This window comes from Callithrix jacchus, chromosome 15, assembly GCF_049354715.1.
Source record: "Callithrix jacchus isolate 240 chromosome 15, calJac240_pri, whole genome shotgun sequence".
NCBI lineage: Eukaryota > Metazoa > Chordata > Mammalia > Primates > Cebidae > Callithrix > Callithrix jacchus.
In genome coordinates, this window is record NC_133516.1 from 84,962,719 (window position 1) to 84,982,276 (window position 19,558).

The 19,558-nt window shown below is 37.3% G+C and overlaps 2 long non-coding RNA genes across 2 annotated transcripts in view; one reads left to right on the plus strand and one right to left on the minus strand.

Moving 5' to 3' along the window:
- Window positions 1–19,558, plus strand: part of LOC144579603 (uncharacterized) — a 300,086-nt gene that overhangs the window by 246,254 nt on the left and 34,274 nt on the right. The window lies entirely within an intron of this gene.
- LOC118147799 (uncharacterized) overlaps window positions 1,046–19,558 on the minus strand; it is a 29,357-nt gene continuing 10,844 nt past the window's right edge. Inside the window, exons 3-4 of the long non-coding RNA XR_004734391.3 lie at window positions 2,770–2,884; window positions 1,046–1,874 (exon numbers count right to left, since the gene is read on the minus strand). This is a non-coding gene — a long non-coding RNA (uncharacterized LOC118147799). The remainder of the gene's footprint in view (window positions 1,875–2,769; window positions 2,885–19,558) is intronic.

Genomic DNA, 19,558 nt, shown 5'->3' on the forward strand with positions numbered 1-19,558 from the left:
ATAAAATTTCATTTCATCATTTTCAACAACTTTCTAGGTAACTATTTCCTCAGTTAGGTGACTTGCCCAAAAGATCTCTTCTCTGATGAATTTTGCCCTATGAATCTTTGTTGTCTGAATTTTTGAATTTTAGGTTACTGGAATTTTTAAAACTCGGCCCAAGACTTTATAAGCCCTCTCCAAGAATCTGAACCATTGTTTCTCAATGAAAGTGTGAATTTTTTGAGAACAGGTTACTTCCAAGTTTTACTCATTTTTTTATATTGCCTACTGACTATTGCATAAGACCTAACAAGGGACAGACATTGAATAAATACTTCATGGATGAATGATATGTTATTGTGTATCCCACAAAGCAGTCAAAGAAGGAGTGGTTTAGCTGTGCAGTGACTGAAAGGCATCCCTGCAGAGTGAGGGCAGGTACTTTTCTATCTCAGTGTTCGTTTTCAATGTTGGTACTCAACTTCCACCCTTTTCTGCTCATCACATTAGGGCCAGAATTGCTGAAATGTGAAATGAAATCTATGGCAATTTATTACTGTTTATGAGAGACTCTGTGACATGCCTGAGCCAACTTGCCTTCTACTATCCTGTGTAAGAGATCTGAAAGGATCGGTAGATAGATTAATTTAAGGCTGCTTTTGCTGACACTGGTCACCTCTAAATGGATAATCGTTTATCAGTAAATTGCTTTTTGTGAGCTGGGTAATTTCTGATCAACATGTTCATTCTCCTCCTCTTTCTCCATTACCCTTTTTTCTCTCCCTTCACCCGCTTTTCTTTGGTTTGTTCTTTCTTTTTTCTCTTTTTCTTTCTCACAGACTCACACACATACATACTCACTTGCTGCCTTTTGTTCTCTTTCTGTCATTTGTACCAACATACATATATGCACACACACATGCACACACACCTCAATATACATGCCTTCCAAAGTAAGCATTAGTTGAGACATCTATATATTAATAAAAAGTTCATTTTTATTTTCTGAGCCACAGTCAAAATGTAAATGGCCTCAAGAAAAAGAAGACATAGTGCTATTGCAGTAATCTAAACTAGGTTAGAATTTTATTAGCACTGCAGCATTTTGCAGACCATGAAAAACTGTTGAAACTCGATCTTGGATGTCATCATCAAACAGTATACTTTATAAGTGCCTTTCTGCCCACATAAGGATGAACAAGTCTGTTAAGCTTACACCCCTTGTACACTCTGAGAGTTTGTCTGCTAAATGCAGGGTATGGTATAGTGAAGACAGGTTTGATTTACTTACAGAGAGCTCTGGGAAGGAAAAGATAGGAAAGAATCTCAGGGCTTTTGCAAGTCTGAAATGAAATGCTAACTACTCTTTTAGAAAGGCAGGAGAAAGAGAAGAGATGAAAATTTAGCTGGAATGGTATATTGTAGAATGTAAGTGAAATTATAACTTTGGAATTTTGTTAACCCATGGATGGCAGAAACGAATGCCAGAGTGTAATTGAGTTTTCTCTCAACTTCAATTTGTTGTGATACAACTCATCTCTCAGACTTTTTTAATAGATAGGAATGACACCTCCAGGACAAAACAATCTTATCCCTGTACTAGGCCATCATAGACATCATATCTTCCATTGTCAATGACTAATTGCCATTTGTCTTGTTCTCTCCTCTCTTTTTTATTTTGTATATTGAGAAAGTAAAACTCTCCACTGAACTAAACTTGTTGATTAAAACAGTCTTATCTGTTTCTGAGCTTTAGGAGAAACGGGGTGCTAATTTCATTCACCAGGGTCAGGCTCTATAGGCTTAGACAGCTGTCTTGGAAATGTAGCAGTTTTGCTGCAGAGAGGGCCCTGATGCAGTTGCTTGAATGGCTGAGATTCGGAAGTGCCCATCTGAACAAGGAGCAGAAAAGAGCTGTTAGTAGCTTTCATTTTATCACCTTGAACACTTGAAATACATTTGCATGTGGGATATGAGTATGTATCTGTTAAAGGCCTACTTAGGCCCCAACATTTTACTGGTCATTTAGGTTACCAGTGAGAGGGGGAAAAAATAGCTCCAGCACTGTAGAAGATTCTTGTTCCTCAGTATGTGTGTGCTGCTCTGTTTTATTAATGAATGCAGCATACGCTGCTGCTAAACTGCAGATTCCTTGTAGGAAAGGTCTATGCACAACCTTTGAATCTAACTCAATACCTTACACCCCCAATACGTGTGTTCCCTAGGAAAGACTATGTGATTTAATAACTAAAAGCAGGCTATATGCTAAGTAGATGTTGTCCTCACTTTTTAATTTGTGAGAACCACAAAGAACAGAGTGATACACACACTCTGAGAACTGGGTTATCATTGCAGATAGACTGTCGCAGTGGGAGTCAAATCCCAAGTGAAAGCATCACTGTAGAGGCCTTCTTTGGGAGACAAATGGAGCTTTTGTTGATGTTCCCTACACAAGCACACATGCTTCAAGGCAACTGGCAATCACTCAATGTGGTCAGTGTTCATTTTACATCCTCAGCTACCCCCTTTTCCTCCACTGTAGACATCTGTGCTGAGTATATTCCTTAACACTCTCCCCATAGGCCTGCCTATTCTCTCTTTTTTCACCATCAATATCCTTTCTAATACCCACTGTCAGAGCCACTAAAAACTGCGAGGTTTGTTTCTTGACAAATGTCCCATTTTCACAGGCAGTTGAACCGAACTGCAGCTTGTGCTCCGTTCAAACATGTCAATAAACATTATTGCAAAGACGTAGAAGCAATAATGGGAATGTATAAAACTCACCTTTATTGCTTCTTGCCATGAATTTACACGCTGCTCTAAGCAGCTTTCACTCCCTCAAGAAGAAGCTGCAGGAAATCTGTTTTGGATTGTGGGGGCATGCAGTCTTCTCTGGATCCTAGAAGCAGAAGATGGCAATGCCTGTCAACTTCTTGAATATATGCCCATTCTTTCATGCCATAATGGTCTTTTATAAATAATGCTAGTTGTCACTGGTAAGAAGAGGATGTTGCAGAATGGAACATTGAATGTCACAGAGCAGCAGCACTCACAACAAAAGATCCAAAGCATGGTGATATTCTAAACCTAGGTTTCCATGTCTGTAAATCTGCTGTACTGAAGGTAACGTTGTATGGACTGAATGTAAAACAGACTGTTTATGGTGGTGAGAGAGAGACTGCACTGTAATGTATTCCAGTCTCAAAATGAAGGCCTGTAGCTCTTTGGGGTCTTCAGATGATATATGTCTGAGATAGATATTAGAATGCAAAGTGATTCTTTGTGGATAGTGTCAAGATGAGGATTTTTATATCCATGAGGGTGGGACAAGTCAGAGATTCGTGTGTCCTGAGGTGAAAGGCTCCAGAAGCGTTCATGAGTAGGTTTATGACCCTATAGCAATAGGTTCTACAGACAAGAAACATTCCCTGCAAATAGACCAGCCTGCATTTGTACAGATTTAATTCTGCAGGTGATTAAGTTGAGCCAAAGAAGCATTCTGAGAAGCAGTGTCAGAGTCTCCCCTAATCCTTCCTAATCCTGTGTGTGTGTGTTCCATTATATTATGCTGTATTGTTTAGATGTCCTTCACTGCAGGGACTTTCAGATATTTTAGGGCTAAGACCTATTCTATGATTGCCACTTCTGTTTTAGTTTCTCTTTTCTACTTTTCCAGAGCCAATAAGAGCATTTTGAATCATATCAATTTCATGTATCAGCTCCTATTATATCAAATAATTTTTGGAACATTGCAATGAAAAGGAATCAAAAGACATATGATTTGTATACCATGAATGGCCACAGTTGAGATAATTACTTTGAGGTGGAAAGTAATACAGATGTTAAAAAACATTTAAAGAAGAAAAGCATTATCAGAATAATCTGTGTATCCTTTCTGATAACAGGACAGTACCAATCAGGTAAAAAGAATGATAGAAGAAAAAAATGTATATTAACTTTATTGATAATTTTGATTCTGAATGACATACTTTCCAATGACATTTCAACATTCATTCAATCAGCCAATATTTATTGAGCCTATTATGTGCCAAACACTCTGTTAGATACTAGGCTGTTTTAGGAAATTAGTTAGAATGGGGAATACCCTTTTCTGTCCCTCACTCTAAGTCATTAATTAGTTATTTTTAATCACAGTGAACAAACATTCAGAAATGAGAAGCAGAATTCAATCACAAGGGTATTTTTAACAAAGTGCCTTTTATTCTCTCTTCAAGATAAGATTAAATAATAATCTGATTATTCCTGCACTGGTTTATCAACTTTCTGACTATAGAGTTTCTTTAGTTTCAAAAGTTCAAGCAATATAGAACCTTTACCCAAATCCCAAGGAAAATGGACCAAAAAAGGTCTGTCTGTATCAAATTCTATAAACACAAACTTCCTGGCTGCTCCAATAGGCACGGTGGCTCAAATCCTACTTTTCCAAACTAGATTATTTTTAATATCACAGGCAATGTATATTTTCTTTGAGTCATTTGAAGCATGAATGGGAGGACTGCAAAATAACAGGCTGACACAGAGGTCCATTAAGACAGACATCATCTTTCCTTTATCCCAAGAAGGGGACAGGCATTGACCTGACAACAGCTATTAGTGCTGTGCTATGATGGAGAACTGCTAAGGGAGTACTGAGCAGATAGAAAATATTGCAATATACAGGGAAATCAGGTAAATGGCCTTTAAGTAGAACCGAAAAGCATGAGTAGGAGGTAGTCAATAGAAGGAGAAGCTTTGGGCAGATATTCCAGAAAGAAATGCCCAGAGAAAAGAAAGCATGGTATATTTGAGAAACTATATGAAAATCAACATGGCCAGAGCAGACAGGTGTAGGGCTCAAGTATGAGGGAGGTATGAGAAAACTGTAATTCTGAGAAGATAGCTGGGTCCAGATCATGGGAAGTCTAATCAGAAAAACATTTTAAAGAATATTGATTTTATGTTTTAGAGGTGGAAGTCATGAAAGAATTTAAGCAGAATACTGTCTTAAAACAAAAGGCATGTATGTAAATACATGATATACATTTCACTTTTTCATAGCAGGTGCTCAGATTATTTCCTTCAATTAAGTACTTTCAGAGTACTTTTACTTCTTCACTCATTTTCTTTCAGCCACATCAACATCTGTCCCCTCCCAAATATTCTCAACAGCCAAAGTTACACTATGCAATTTTGACTCTTGCAAGTCAGTACAGAAGAGAAGACAGGTCCTGGGGTTTCCTGATACTCTGACCTCAAATTTTGTGCCAGACAGCCCAATAGTCAGGCAATTATTGTCATTATTATTTGCTCTGGTGCTGGCTAGACAGATACTTGCTAAGATAGAGCTGGGATGGATGGTATTAGAAATAAAGTCAGAGTAGGAGCAGGACTCTGCCTGGTCTTAGAATAAGAGATTAGTTATGACATGGTTTTGGGAAATCACAAGGATGAGGTAGAGAATAATAGTATTTTAGTATGCATGCTTGTATGTTTGGCAGTGTCCCCACCAAAATATCACCTTGAATTGTAATAATCTCCACATGCCAAGGGCAGGACCAGATGGAGATAACTGAATCATGGGGGAAGTTCCCCAAATTGTTCTCATTGTAGTGAATAAGTCTCATGAGATCTGACCATTTTATAACTGGGAGTTCCCCTGCACAAGCTCTCTTACCTGCTGCCATGTAAAACATGCCTTTGCTTCCTCTTTGCTTTCTTCCATGATTCTGAAGCTTCCCCAGCCAGGTAGAATTGTGAGTCCATTAAACCTCTTTCCTTTATAAGTTGCCCAGTCTCAGATGTGTCTTTGTTAGCAGTGTGAGAACAGACTAATACAATAACATTAGAAATGCAAAGTATTCATATGAATCTTAAAGTAAATGTTCTAGAAACTCAGTATCATGCCTCATGGTTTGTAGTTTGTTGTTAGTACTATCATGAAGCAAACTCAATAGTAATTCATGTTACGTAAGTTCTTAGAGATGTCAAGGAGGAACTTAAGAATACTAACCTGAAGCTCTGTCTCATAAATGATGGTTTTGTCAGCCATAAGGGCTAAGTAGTGTAGAGGATAAAAGAAGAAAAGTGTGATCAAGTGTCTGGTGTTCTAGGCTGCAATCTTCTGACCTCCTCACGATCAATTTCTGTAGTCACTGTGGCACTTCTGAAATTTGTGACATCTGAAATTTGTCCATATGACTGTTGCCCTGCCAGATAATGTTTAAATTGCAGTTGGTCTGATTCATGGTAGCTTATGTATCTAATCACAGCACATAAAATAAATTGTAGTACACTGATCCAATAATTTTGCATGGCATTAGGACAGCCTTGATTAGTTTGGATCAATTGAATGTTAAGATTTCACAAACAATGTTCCCACTTGGGTATCTATTTGTAAATTTGGCATTTCATTTTTATTCTAGAATTTCCCTAGGTTCTTCAGAGAGTTTCTCTGCCAAAGACCTATACAGCCTCTAGCTCTAATGTTCTGTCAATATTGACAGATGAAGCAGAGGGGACATAGACTGTCACTGAATACAAAAATAATACCTTCTCCAGCTACAATCTTGAATGAAACATAATTTTTGAGGCATATGAACAGAGTACATTGTATATGGAAAGAGAGAAAAAGACAATGAGAAAAGAAGGGAGAACAGGAAAGAAAGGGGTTGCCTTGGGAGAATTATAGAAGATGCTTCCTCTAGTGGCTGTAGGAGTGAGCTTGTTGTTACCTTAGAAAGTTCTTCCTTAGGTTATCACATATAACTTTATTCATCAAAAGTAGTTTCAGCTTTTCTGTGAGTATACTAAGGATAATCATTTTATCATGAGCATTTCTTATGTTATCAGGAATTTAAGGGAAAGAGTGACCTCTGTCCTGACAGCATTTGGCCTCAAAAGGGCAAATGAACATTTGAAACTGTAATATGCCCAAGTAATGGGAAACAATTTTACTTTTCCAACTATTATTTTGCTTGTGCTCAGTTTTAGTTTTAGGCTTCCTAGTAGGAAGTTTGAGTGGAGAATTTGAAAGCAGCTGTATCTTTTGCCTGTGGCATTAATAGCTTTCATTCAATAAATAGATCACATTGGAATAACCACAACCCAGAGCTTCTTGTGCTCACGAAAGTGATATAAGTTCTGGGAATGGATGTTCTGGCTGCAGGTGATGAAGAGTAGTCCAGGCTTTCATTTTTTATTTTATTTTATTTTATTTTATTGTATGTTTTTGAGATGGAGTCTTGTTCTGTCACCCATGCTGGAGTGCAGTGGTGCAATCTTGGCTCACTGCAACCTCCGCCTTCTGGGTTCAAACAATTCTCCTGCCTCAGCCTCCTGAGTATCTGGTATTACAAGTGCATGCAACTACGCCCAACTAATTTTTTTGTATTTTTAGTAGAGACAAGATTTCACCATGTTGGCCAGGCTGGTCTTGAACTCCTGACTTCAGGTGATCCACCTGCCTCAGCCTCCCAAAGTGCTAAGACTACAGGTATGAGCCATTGCGCCTGGCCCAGTCCAGGTTTTCAGACACAGTACTTGAGAGCATGGACTGAAAAGTAAATGGATAAGCCTGCCTGGATGAAATAAAAACCAGCATTTTCTTATATTGTTATCCAACCAGGAAATACAGAGTGTGATAGTATCAATGAGGATGACTGTCAGCATTTGGATCACCTCCAGTCTCAGGTCAGGGCTGGAATTTGGTTTGAAGAGGGAGACCTGCCATTTCTGGGTGATGAGAAGGAAGGTACTATCAAAACCAAGGCAGACTTTTAATAAAAGGTGGTAGGGTTAGTGCAGAACTAGAGTTTACACTTCAACTTCTGCCTCCTCATTCAGTGCACTTCCAGTTTTTCAGGCTGTGCTTGGATATTGGGCTGCAGGGTGCCAGTGGAGGATGTTGGCGCTCACTGTAGTAGCTTAGCTGTTCCCTCTGTGCATCCTACATGCCTGCTGCCATGATCCTTGCCCTGCCACACTTGGCAGTGTGTGTGCAGCTCTCACACTGCCAGAAGCCTCCTAGTTGGTAGGAAGCTGATATTTCCTCGGAGACCATTCTGCTCACTTGGCACAGTTCAAATCACATCTCTTGGCTTCCATCCTCTTCTCCCCTGTTCTACTCAAATGCATTGCCCTTGCCAGTTGGTGAGCTTCACTTAAACCCATGCTGCAGATATTGCCCATCTCGTGTTCCTCTGGATGTACTGATTCTGTGTTTGGATCCTCTGTGACTACCCCATTGACTGGCTTGCCTTGCTGCCAGTGGGCTGGCATGATCTGATTTAGATGTTTTCCATTGAACCATCCCCTGCTCGACTGGCAATGTATTGTCTGTGCGAGGGACAGATTCCTTCCAAGGGGCCTTCTGCCACCATGGGCTCTATCTTAGACTTCTGCTGGCTTTTTCATGGCTATCAGCCTTGACTTGGCAGGACTTACCCTTAGCATTCAATTGCTCTCATATTGTGGCTGGTCTTCTCTCATACTGGCTGCCTCCTGCTAACTGCTGCTCCGTCTGACTCTGATGCCCACATCTCTCACCTGTGATATGTTCTTCAAAACACATTAAATTCCATTTGACTGACTCACGGCTGCTGAAAATGTTTCACAGTATTACCTGGAATGTTTCTTATGTATGATGGTAATAGTTAAATATCTGATTCTCACCATTATTCAGATAGTAACAGACAATATTCCTCTCTCCAGAAATACTATATTCAACATTTTACTCATTACTAAGAAACCAGTTAATATTTATTAAACACCTACTAATTGCCAAATTCTGATGTCTCTTTACTGTACAGTTTGTTATTTATGAGAGATTTTTGAAACTCACAGCTTTTTTCATCTCGGGAAAATCTTGAAAGAAAATTCAGTCCATCTCTTTTACTTTAGACATGGAAACTCCACAGTTATTCTAGACAAATGAGTATTGAATTTCTAAGAGCCTCAGGAAGAAGCTCTAGGAAACTCATTCTAGTATTTAATAGCATTATCTGTTGGGAATATGTCAACACCAAGGTAATATCTTATGCCTCTCCCACCCTGCACATACAAAGTCTGTAGCGTTTCTGCCATCAGTGGTCATAAGTCACTGTTTATTTTTTCTTTAAGATGGCTCTTCAAAACAACTACTAAGTGCTGACATGTTACTTTTTATTTTATGACTACATGGTTCAAATGTTGTTAAGCTCTTTTACGTTTTAAAGATTTGGTTGATTGGTGATCTAACTTGTAATTAAGACTGTGGCTTTGTGTACATGTGAGGCACAAGCCTGCAGCAGACTCAGAGTGTCTAAGTAATACAAACAAAACAAAATGAAATGAAAATGAACCAACTGGCAAAAAAATGTACTGGCCGTCAACCTGGAAGTCTAATATTAACATATTTGAGGTTGCTCCCAGGAATCATGTTACGTCTGTGCTTAAATATCAGTGGTTTCCTAACAAACCTTCTAACATCCAAAGTCCTGCCCACAGCCATGAAGCTATGCATGATGGGACCCTTCCTCCCTGGCAAATCTAGCTCTGCTCCATTTTTACTGGGAGGCTTTTAGGTCCTGGAAGATCTTATTTTCTGCCTCAGGCCTTTTAAATGCTGCTACCTCTACCTGAAATTCTTTTCATCTCTCTTCACAGGCTGACTCTGCTCATCTTTAAAGGTTTTGACTTAAGTGTTATCTTCTCATAGGTGCCAACATGACTACCCCATGTCTTTTTTTTGTTTGTTTCACTGTCTACTCTCCTTCTGCTTCACTTTATGGCATCTTCAAATTGGTCATTGAGTATTTCTTTGTTATATATGTATTATCTCTTGCCTTACCCAATCATGAGCTCCATTAGGGCAGAAACCTTTATTGCATAGCCTAGTATTAGGTCCATATTGGGCATTTAATAAATACTTACTGAATAAATCGTGAACAGAATAATGAATCTATTGGCTGTAAAAGAAGGAAACCCTATGAGTTTCTGGCATTTCTTTGATATTGGAACAGTGCTATCAAAGAGTCTGCTCCTAAATTTGCTGTCTATCTTTCTCAGCCATGCAGAAAAGTAGAGAAGCCAGCAGCCAAATCCAAACTGCCACGATTTGAAACAGCAAGCTTGTCCTGGAGACTATCATCACTTCACATGCTTAAGGCTGTAGTTAATTTAGAGCTAGTTAGCCTGACATCTTGTTTCCAGTATAAGTAAGAATAAGATAGAAATACTCAAACAAAATAAGATAAAAGAAGATAAAGGGAAATGATTTAAAAAATTAACTTGATAGGCTTGATCCTCTGTTATCTGCCCTTTTCTTTCTTTACATCTTCCTTTGGAGGATTCATTCATTCTCATGACACCAAATACCTTCTTACTACTGCATTTCAAAACTGTACTTTTACTTCCATTTGCTTACTCTCTGCTGTACAGGTGTGCAGAGTCCTGCTAACCATTACCATCTCAGCATTCTTCTGTTGCTGTAAATGTAGCAGGTCTGAAACTAACCCAGTAACTTTACTTACTCAATAATGTTTATTGAATCCCTCCAAGGTGCCAGATACTATTTCATTCACTCATGTTACAATGACAAGCAAGTACCCTTTCTAGAGAGAGTATTGATGATAAATTATCCTAAAATAAATGTGCAGTTACTAATTATCATAAATGGTACCAAAATGTAATGTGCTATGAGAAGGTATGACAGGGAGCCCTAAATTAGTTTGGGAAGTTATGGAGTTCTTCTGTGGGGAAATGAGATCTGAAAGATGAGTAAAATTTGATGAGAGAGAGGAGAAAACACATGTCAGGCAGGAGGAAAGTATGTGTGAATACTGAAAATGTGAAAGGAGTTGTTGTATTGAAAAAATAAAAGAAGTATTCTGGATTGTGATGAGAAAGGAGTAAACAGTGAAATTAGGCTGTGTCCCATAGATATTTTACTTTCCTAACCTTGACGTTGCAATTCTCCTTTATATTTATGATTTGTTCATCTATTTAATCTCCTATAGCCAATCACCGAGGCCAAGCAATTCTTTCTTTTTGTACTTGTGCATTATCCCTGCCATCACTCTAGTTAATAAATAGATAGATCCTGTATATTTAGTCTCTTTTTAAAAAGATCAAATATAGGACCTTTTTGTTACCAAAAAAAAATGGCTACTATTTGAAAATACACAAACAATGCACCTTCATTGTAGAACAACCAGAAAGTATAAATATGGAAAAATAAGAAAACTTACTTCCTCTCTCCCTCTGTCTCTGCCCACTCCACAAAACCCACTGTTAAACTTTTGTTGCCCATCAGTCCATTATATCTGCAGGATACACACACACACACACACACACACACACACACATACATACATACACACACACACAATTTTGCAGTTTTGTCACCTGCTTTTTTCTACTCTTAAAATTTGTATTAAACTAAGTAGAATTCCTAAAACAATTCATATAATTATGACTCTTTTTCTCAACTTTTTAATGAAAATTTCCAACATACTGAAAAGTTTTAAAAAACTGTACAGTGAACACCATATGCTCATCACCTTAATTCTGTAACTGGCATTTTGGAAAATGTTTAATTGCTTTATCATCTCTGTATCTAGCTATATTTTTATCCATGCATCAATTTCTGATGCATTTTCTTACATATTTTCAAATAAGCTGCAATGTTTTTACTGAGTAATAGATGTGCTTTATATATCCTGGTTACTAGTCCTTTGTCAGTTATATGCTATATGAATATTTTCTCCCAGGCTATGGCTTCCTTGTTTGTTTTCTTAATGATATCTTGATAAATATACATTTTAATCTTGATGAAGTCTAATGTATCATCTTATTTTTCATTATAATTACTACGTTCTGCAAACTTTGTCTTGCTTCAATTTTAGGATTTTATATTTGCCTCATTTTATATTTTGTTTTGGTGGTTTCAGCCTAGTATTCCAATCTGTATAAATTATTTTTAGTCTAACTCCTATCTTATGCTATATTATATATTGTTTTTAGCTTTGCATTACCAGCAAATTTGACAAGTCATTGAATGTTGAATGGGAAAGAATCTCTTACAAGTGTAATTAGAAACAAAGATTGCATTTTATCATCTTAATTTTCATGGCATCATAAGATGTGAACTTAAATTATCTGCCAAAATCACTAGCACAGGGGACTGCTAGTGGCAGTGTTCTCTTTTACTACTGGAGAGCCTGTTTTCTGAGGTTTGACATTACTTTATTGACTTAATAGTTGACACCTGGTGTTTATTGTCTTTTTCCTGAATAGAGTTTATTCCTCTCTAAATTGTCTGTTACCCTACTGTAATGTGAGGTCCATTGGAGTGGATGTCTTGTATCGTAGTCACCACCATGTATCCAGCAACATAGAGACACCATAATGGATATTTGCCAAATAGATTAATAAGCAAATGTCTAAAAAATCTTCTATTCAGTATTTTTTCTAGAATTTTTTCTATAACTTACCTATATTCTTGGCCTGAAATTTACCACTTTATCGTTTTGACATCTGGGACATTTTCCTGGCTCTCGTATTTTGTTAACTAACTTTTCTGTTCTCCACAACCTTTCTAAATATATTTATACAAATATTGAATTACATGAACAAGTTTCTTTAGAATCTGGAATGTAATTTGTCTAACTATGAAGACTTGAATTTCTTATACCTAATCTGAACAGATTCTATGTTAGGTACTAAGTATACATTTTCTAAAATGTTTCTGTACACGGTTAGTTCACAACTTAATAGCATGTAAGTTTATACCTAATTATTTGAAATAGTTTCCTTATGTCCTTCCCTATTTATAAAGAACAACACATTAACAATTGAAACCTGAGAAGAGATACACATCAGTCATGTTTTTGCTTACTATCTGGCCTGCTCTACTATTTTTAATCCCTCTGTAAGAGATACATTTAAATGGAAAAGATCACTAAAATTAAGAATATTTTAAATAAAAATATTTTAGTGAGTGTTCATTCATCTGTAAGTAAACTGGGGGATGTGTCATCTAGAAACATAGCTCAAAGGTGGTGTAGACAATAATACACAAGAGGAAGACTTAGCTCCATTCTTGAATAGAGAATTGCTATAGGAATAATATCTGTAAAATCAATAGTTAATGTAAAGTTATTAGGTCCTAAACACTAGTAATAAAATTTGTTGAAATTCTTGAAAAGAGAAGGCAGCCTGAATTGATAGAGGTATAGAAAATTCATGATGAATGTTAGTTTTCTATAGAAAAAGAATGAGGCATTCCAGGTGGGAAAAAGGGCAGAGTGAAGATGCATGGGCAGGAGTGTGCTTGGCAAACGAGCAGATTGAGTAAAGGCAAGTTGGTCTTCTCCCAGAGACTTGGGAAATGTGACTGCAGGATTTCAATGGGGCCTTAACGTGTAAGAATGAGAGTTTTGTACTTGAGTCTGAAAGACAAGAATAAAGTGCTATAAATGCTTGTTCAGGAGAGTGACTTAGTAAAAATGTTTGAAGTATGTCAGTGCTATTTAATGTAGGTAATGTGAAGGTGATACATAGAAGAGACAGCTATAAAATTAACACAAGTAAAGATAATTAAATCAGATAAGTGACAACAGGCATATGAGATTAATTAAAAAGAAATACAGAGAAAGAGATAATACCCAAGTACCCTAATTTGATTATTATATGTCATATACATGTATTAACATAAAATATGTACCCCCAAAATATATACAACTATTACATATCAATAAAAAAATAGATTATTTTAGTATTGGGTTGAGGTGGATAAAAGTATCACAGGTTTTTCTTAAATTTCAAGTCCAGTGGACTTGAAAGAGTTTCTCCATTGGTTAGAATGGGTTGATCTTGGGAAACAAGTTGAAGTGATTATGGATATAATGCAATTGAGGTGAAGTTATCATGGAAGAGTCATCCAGTAGGTTTTGGAGGGCTTGTGAAAAGCCAGTGCTGGAGAGAAAGATTTGGAGGTAATATGCTTAAGAAGAAAATATGACCAAAAAAAAAAATATGAGCCCTCTCAAAGAGAGCAATAAATGGATGCAGAGAGTCAGTGATTTTAACCCAGATAAAGGTCATGTTGAAGTCAAGAAGAACTGGAGTTACTGAGGATAAGAAAGAAAGGGTAATCCATGAACTGAGAGAACAAAGTTAATGCAGTAATGCATAAACCAAAGGAAGAAGATGGTCAAAATACGTAGCAGAACATTTAAGGAGGATGAGGGAGCTGCTGGATGTGGTAAGAAGCTAATCATGTTCTTTTTATAAGTGAGGAAGCGGAAGTACCCAGGCAAAGCTAATCCAACCTCACTCCTAGGATTATATAAAAGAAGCATGTAGGTGAGTTGTTCCCAAATGCAATGGCGATAAGCTTTTTCACAAGTCAATGTCAAAATAAGAAATATAAGGACAGTGCATTTCTATAAAGCAGTGTAAGACAAATTCTTTCCTGCATACCTTTCTAAATTACTACAGTCCCTCCATTGTTAATGACATTAGGGAGATCATAGATGATGACTGGTAAATATTTAGTTGAAAAAATAAATGATAGCTGCTGTTTCATTAGCAGGAGATCTGGTAATAGTGATCTGATAACATATTTGCTTTCCTTGGACTTGTTCCCGAGAACATGAAGTGGGGTAATTTTACATAGGGTCTTCTTATTGTGCTCACCAACTACCGGCAGTCAGAAGGTAGGATAAATAAAAATTTATTCCACTTGAGTTGTTGAAGGATACTCATATTAATACAAAATCATATCCTGACAATGTTGAAGCCCAACTGCAGGTTCAGAGCCCTGTCTGTCACTTATCTTAAGCTTCTAGGAAGAATAAAGATCAAGTATCTCTGAAGCTGTATTTAGTGTCATAGCTGTTTCTGAAGAGGCAGATTTTTTCCCCACTAAATCCCTTGAGCAGTATTATCATCTGAGTCTCCACTGGGTGATTTTCTTGAGGTTCTTGGCTGTTTAAATATAGGCAGATTGGCTGTGGTGAAGAGTAAAATATTTTTAGAGACATAAGAAATAGCTCATCATAAATCTCCTTACCTCTTTTGAGGGTTGACCATTTGCAAACCATTTTCCGTGTCTCCAAAATAATAACTTTAGTAGTAACAATACCGAAAGTTTAGATCACACTGCTTTTTGCTATGTTTTGTTTTAACCTCATGCCAGACTCTATGAAAATACTTTACATAGGTAAAATCCTTTTCTTTTTTCCAGTAACCTTAACAGTTGAATTCTATACTTATTCTATACTTAAACAATAAGAATTTTGCATCCCAGAGGGGTTAAATAACTTTTCAGCATGGCTAGCAAGTTCCTACAGAAGGATTTAAACCAAGAATCTGGCTCCAAATCCAGTATCATTCAACCTTACAATCCACTGCCTCATGGAAAAAAATATGTATATAAAATCATAAGCTTACTGACGAGGAGGTGCTCTTATTCCAACTGTGGTATCATATTAAAAATATTTCTTTCTTTTTTTTTTTTTTTGAGATGGAGTTTTGCTTTTGTTACTCAGGCTGGAGTGCAATGACGTGATCTCGGCTCATCACAACCTCTGCCTCCTGGGTTCAGGCAATTCTCCTGCCTCAGCCTCCCAAGTAGCTGGGACCACAGGCGTGCGCCACCATGCCCAGCTAATTTTTGTATTTTTAGTGGAGACAGTGTTTCACCTTGTTGACCAGGATGTCTCGATATCTTGACATCGTGATCCACCTGCCTCGGCCTCCCAAAGTGCTGGGATTACAGGCTTGAGCCACTGCGCCCGGCTCAAAATATTTCTAGAACTCTTTTCAGAATCTTCTCCAGACACCTTGATTTTAAACATGTTCAGGGATGGTAAAACCTTGTTTTAGGGAATTAAGCAAACATTTGGCAGTGATCAGTATCAAAGTCAAAAGCACTATAAATGGACAAAAAGGCAATTCTTAGCAGAGTGTCCTAAAAATGTATTTGACCATGGAATATATTATTTGAAATAAATATGTATATTTCATAAAGTGACTACCTTGGAAAGGAAAGTACTCATTGAATGTTTTGCCTGTTAGAAAATCACTGGTTGTGGTCATAGGTATTCAATCCCTCTCAACTTTTCTTAATGAAAACTCTTCTGTTCTCACAGTGAAAACCAATAGTAGACCTTTCCTTCCTTGTAGTGCTTCAGTGCAAACAAGATTCAAACTCTTGGCTATGCTTTCCAATGGCCTCACTAAGTTAGGGGGAAACCTGAATTGGTACGAAAGTAATTCCTATGAAGGAAAACTACATAGTAAGCACAATTTTTTCTAGTCTATTTGCTAATGATGCATAATTCTAGTTTGACAAAGTTACAGCTATTCATTTTGATTGCAGTAAGTAGAGGCCAAGTAACTATATCATTCAGCCACTCAGTTTCTTTTCTCTCAGTTATTGAATAAGAAATAAATTAAGTTCTATGTGATTTCAGAGGAAATCATAACAGTTGGTATGAATTTCCCCTTGCATGTGATGAAACATAAACTCATCAACATCCTGTGAGGCAGGTAAGTGGTCAGTTCTTTCCATTCTGCCTACTAGGTTCAGAGAGGTGAACTGACATGTTTAAAGGCACACAGTAGATACCCTGTTTAGAGCAGGAAACAGAAGCCAACACTTCAGCTATAATTCAGCAGTATATGAAATTGGACATCTTTTAAATCAAAGGATGGAATCTATGTAGGGTAACTACATTACCAACATTTTCAGTAGGTACTATATGGCCCCATCATAAAACATGTATCACTTGTTTACTTGGTAATGGAAGAGGAAAATCAACCATGTGTTCTCAGGAAAGGGGCCTCTGAGCATAAGATCTCAAACTGGTTATTTTCAGGCTAATTCAAAATGAATGATAGAAAGTCTTCAATTCTGAGAGCAAAACCAACTTGTTTCTCAATCCAAATGATGAATCATTTCTCACCCTCACCTGTGATACAAACTGCTCATTTACTGGCGGTTTGTTTCCCCTCTCAGTATTCCATCTGCATAGTAACACCAGCTGACACATAGGAAAGGAAGAGAAAGAGAACAAGTTGGCAGGGAGTCAATATATTTCATTGTCTTATTATTACGGAACTCTAGTAGCATTTAGTTGGTGAGTCTGAGCAGAAAATGAGTATTTGGAAAGTGACTCAGTTATCAGGGGAAATCATTAAAAGCACAACAACAACAACAAAAATCCATGAATTAATTAGCAGGTCAATGGTAGTTGAGTAGCTATTACTAAATTCCATGGTTTGCATGCAAAAGAAAGAATACATCTTTGAAGTTTTTCCAGTTTGGGTGACTTGTGAGTTAGAATTCTAGGTCCATGAAAAGAGATTTCCATTGATTGCTTGATGGGTAATGAGATCAGAAAAGATTGTTATCTGGATTTCCTTCAATTCTACACATTCAAGACTTAATCTTGTTTTCTTTCAGTGATATATCCTTCTTGTTATAGTTACTGACAGTGATATTTGAAGAGTTGATTAATAATAAATAAAGAAAGCAGAGCTAACCATACCACAGGAGAGGAGAAAAATCAAGATCAGCAAAATAAGACAAGTGTTTGGTGCCAGCAGAGATAAACACATTCTAAAAGAGGGAAAGAAAAAGTAATAATCTATTTCTTAGAAGAGATACAAGTTTTGAAAAGAAGTGAATCAACAGATGCACCATGAGGCCCACTGTTTCATTAATCCTTTAGCAAATGTTTATGGACACATATGTACACACACACACACACACACATATGTATATACCATATATGTATGTCATACCTATGTATTATGTACCTTTTCTATATCATTTATATATACATATACTTGAAATACTTATATACATATACCTAGTGTATGTGTGCATGTAAATTCTAGACAGGAGGCAGAAATAACAAAATACAAAGGTATATTATCTACTAGGTTACTAACTGAAAAGTGCTAGGGATAAAAGTAAAAGTAGAGCCAGTTAAGGGAACAGGAGTTCAAAGTGGTCACAGGGGTCAGATTTCAGTATTTAATAGTGTCCGGGTAAGTCCCTCTGAGAAGTTGACATTTCAGCAGAGACTTGAAAGAGGCCAGAGGGTAGGGAAGACTTACCTAATCAGAGCTAATAGCTCATGCAATAGTCCTCCACTTGTGTGTGGTCAAGGAGTTAGACATAGAGGAAAGATACCAGTGTGACTGGAGTGGAATGGGTAAAGTGGGGAGGAGGTAGTAGGAAATGAGGTCAGAGAGGTAACAGGGATTAGGTCGTATAGATCTGGCTGATCTATAAAGATCCAGTATGGAGGGTTGAAACGTGGGTTTGGGTCTCTCTCCCCAACCGGGTGCAAAAGAAGCAAGTTGTTTATGACAGCAACAATAGAGATAGTATTGCAGTAACATAATGTGTGAGATTACTCAGAAGGAAAGAATTATCCTTGAGGCATTACACGTAAATGCAATGAAAAGCAAACAACAAGAAGAGACATTTATGCAGAGAGGAGAATGTTATTCTAGGAACTGGGAGCCAACTAGATTGCGCTAATGTGCATAATAATCAAACTGTCAGAGTGCTTTCCTTTAGGTCTGCATCTAGGCAGGCACTGCTTACAACATTTTATCTCATTTCTAAACGACTTTTAAGCCCATTAAAATGTTGTTTTCATTTCAATTAATAATTCAGCCAATAATATAATTATGAAATACAACTTTTGCTGATAGCTATTTCCAGAAGGCAGATTGGATGAACCTAGGAAGTGGAACAGGAAGTACAGGGAAGTTTTCCTGACAGCACTCAATATGGTATAAGCAGAGGTCAATAATCAAGCATGTTTCATAATCTCCATTCTTATTTTTACCGAAAGAAAACAAGTTTAGGGTAATGAATTATTCCTATTGGAGCTGTTCTTTGGACAGTTTTTAGAAGCCTAAAGCTGGAGCACATTGGTGGAACAGAGCCATCTTTAGGACTTCTTTGGCTTACTACTCCACAGAACTTCCATTCTTAGCAGGAGTTTGAGCAAGAAACCAAAGCCTCTTCTCACTGTGAGGGCCAGGGGTGGATGTGTGTGTGTGAGTGTGTGTGTGTGCACGCGTGTGCACATTTCTTTCATTTAGGTAATACATTATCCTAGTAAATATTTCTGAGCTCTGTACATTCATTCCAGAGATATATGTGCTGCTTGATTGTACTCCGTTTTAACAAAAATGATTTCTCATCATAAATAGGTATATTAATATTTCCAGAAATAAGGTGGAAGCCCTACCATAGCCACCTTTTTCACAGAATTGTTGATGATGGTTTCTTTGGATGAGTATTTCAAATTTACCAGTCTGCTGCTCCTCTTTGCTCAGACAGAATCTTTAAGCGTAACATTTCTCACTTAACCTCTTGAGATGACTAATCAGCAGCACATAATCATGTGTCACCTGCTTGAATCAGCCGACTTTTTTGATGCAACAATTAGTGTTCACACTCAATGAGATTTCAGGTGGGAAGCTGCATAATGGAAAATATAGAAAACCGAGTGAGGATACTTCCAAATTTCCTTCTCTTCCTTAGTACAACTGGCTTCTCCCT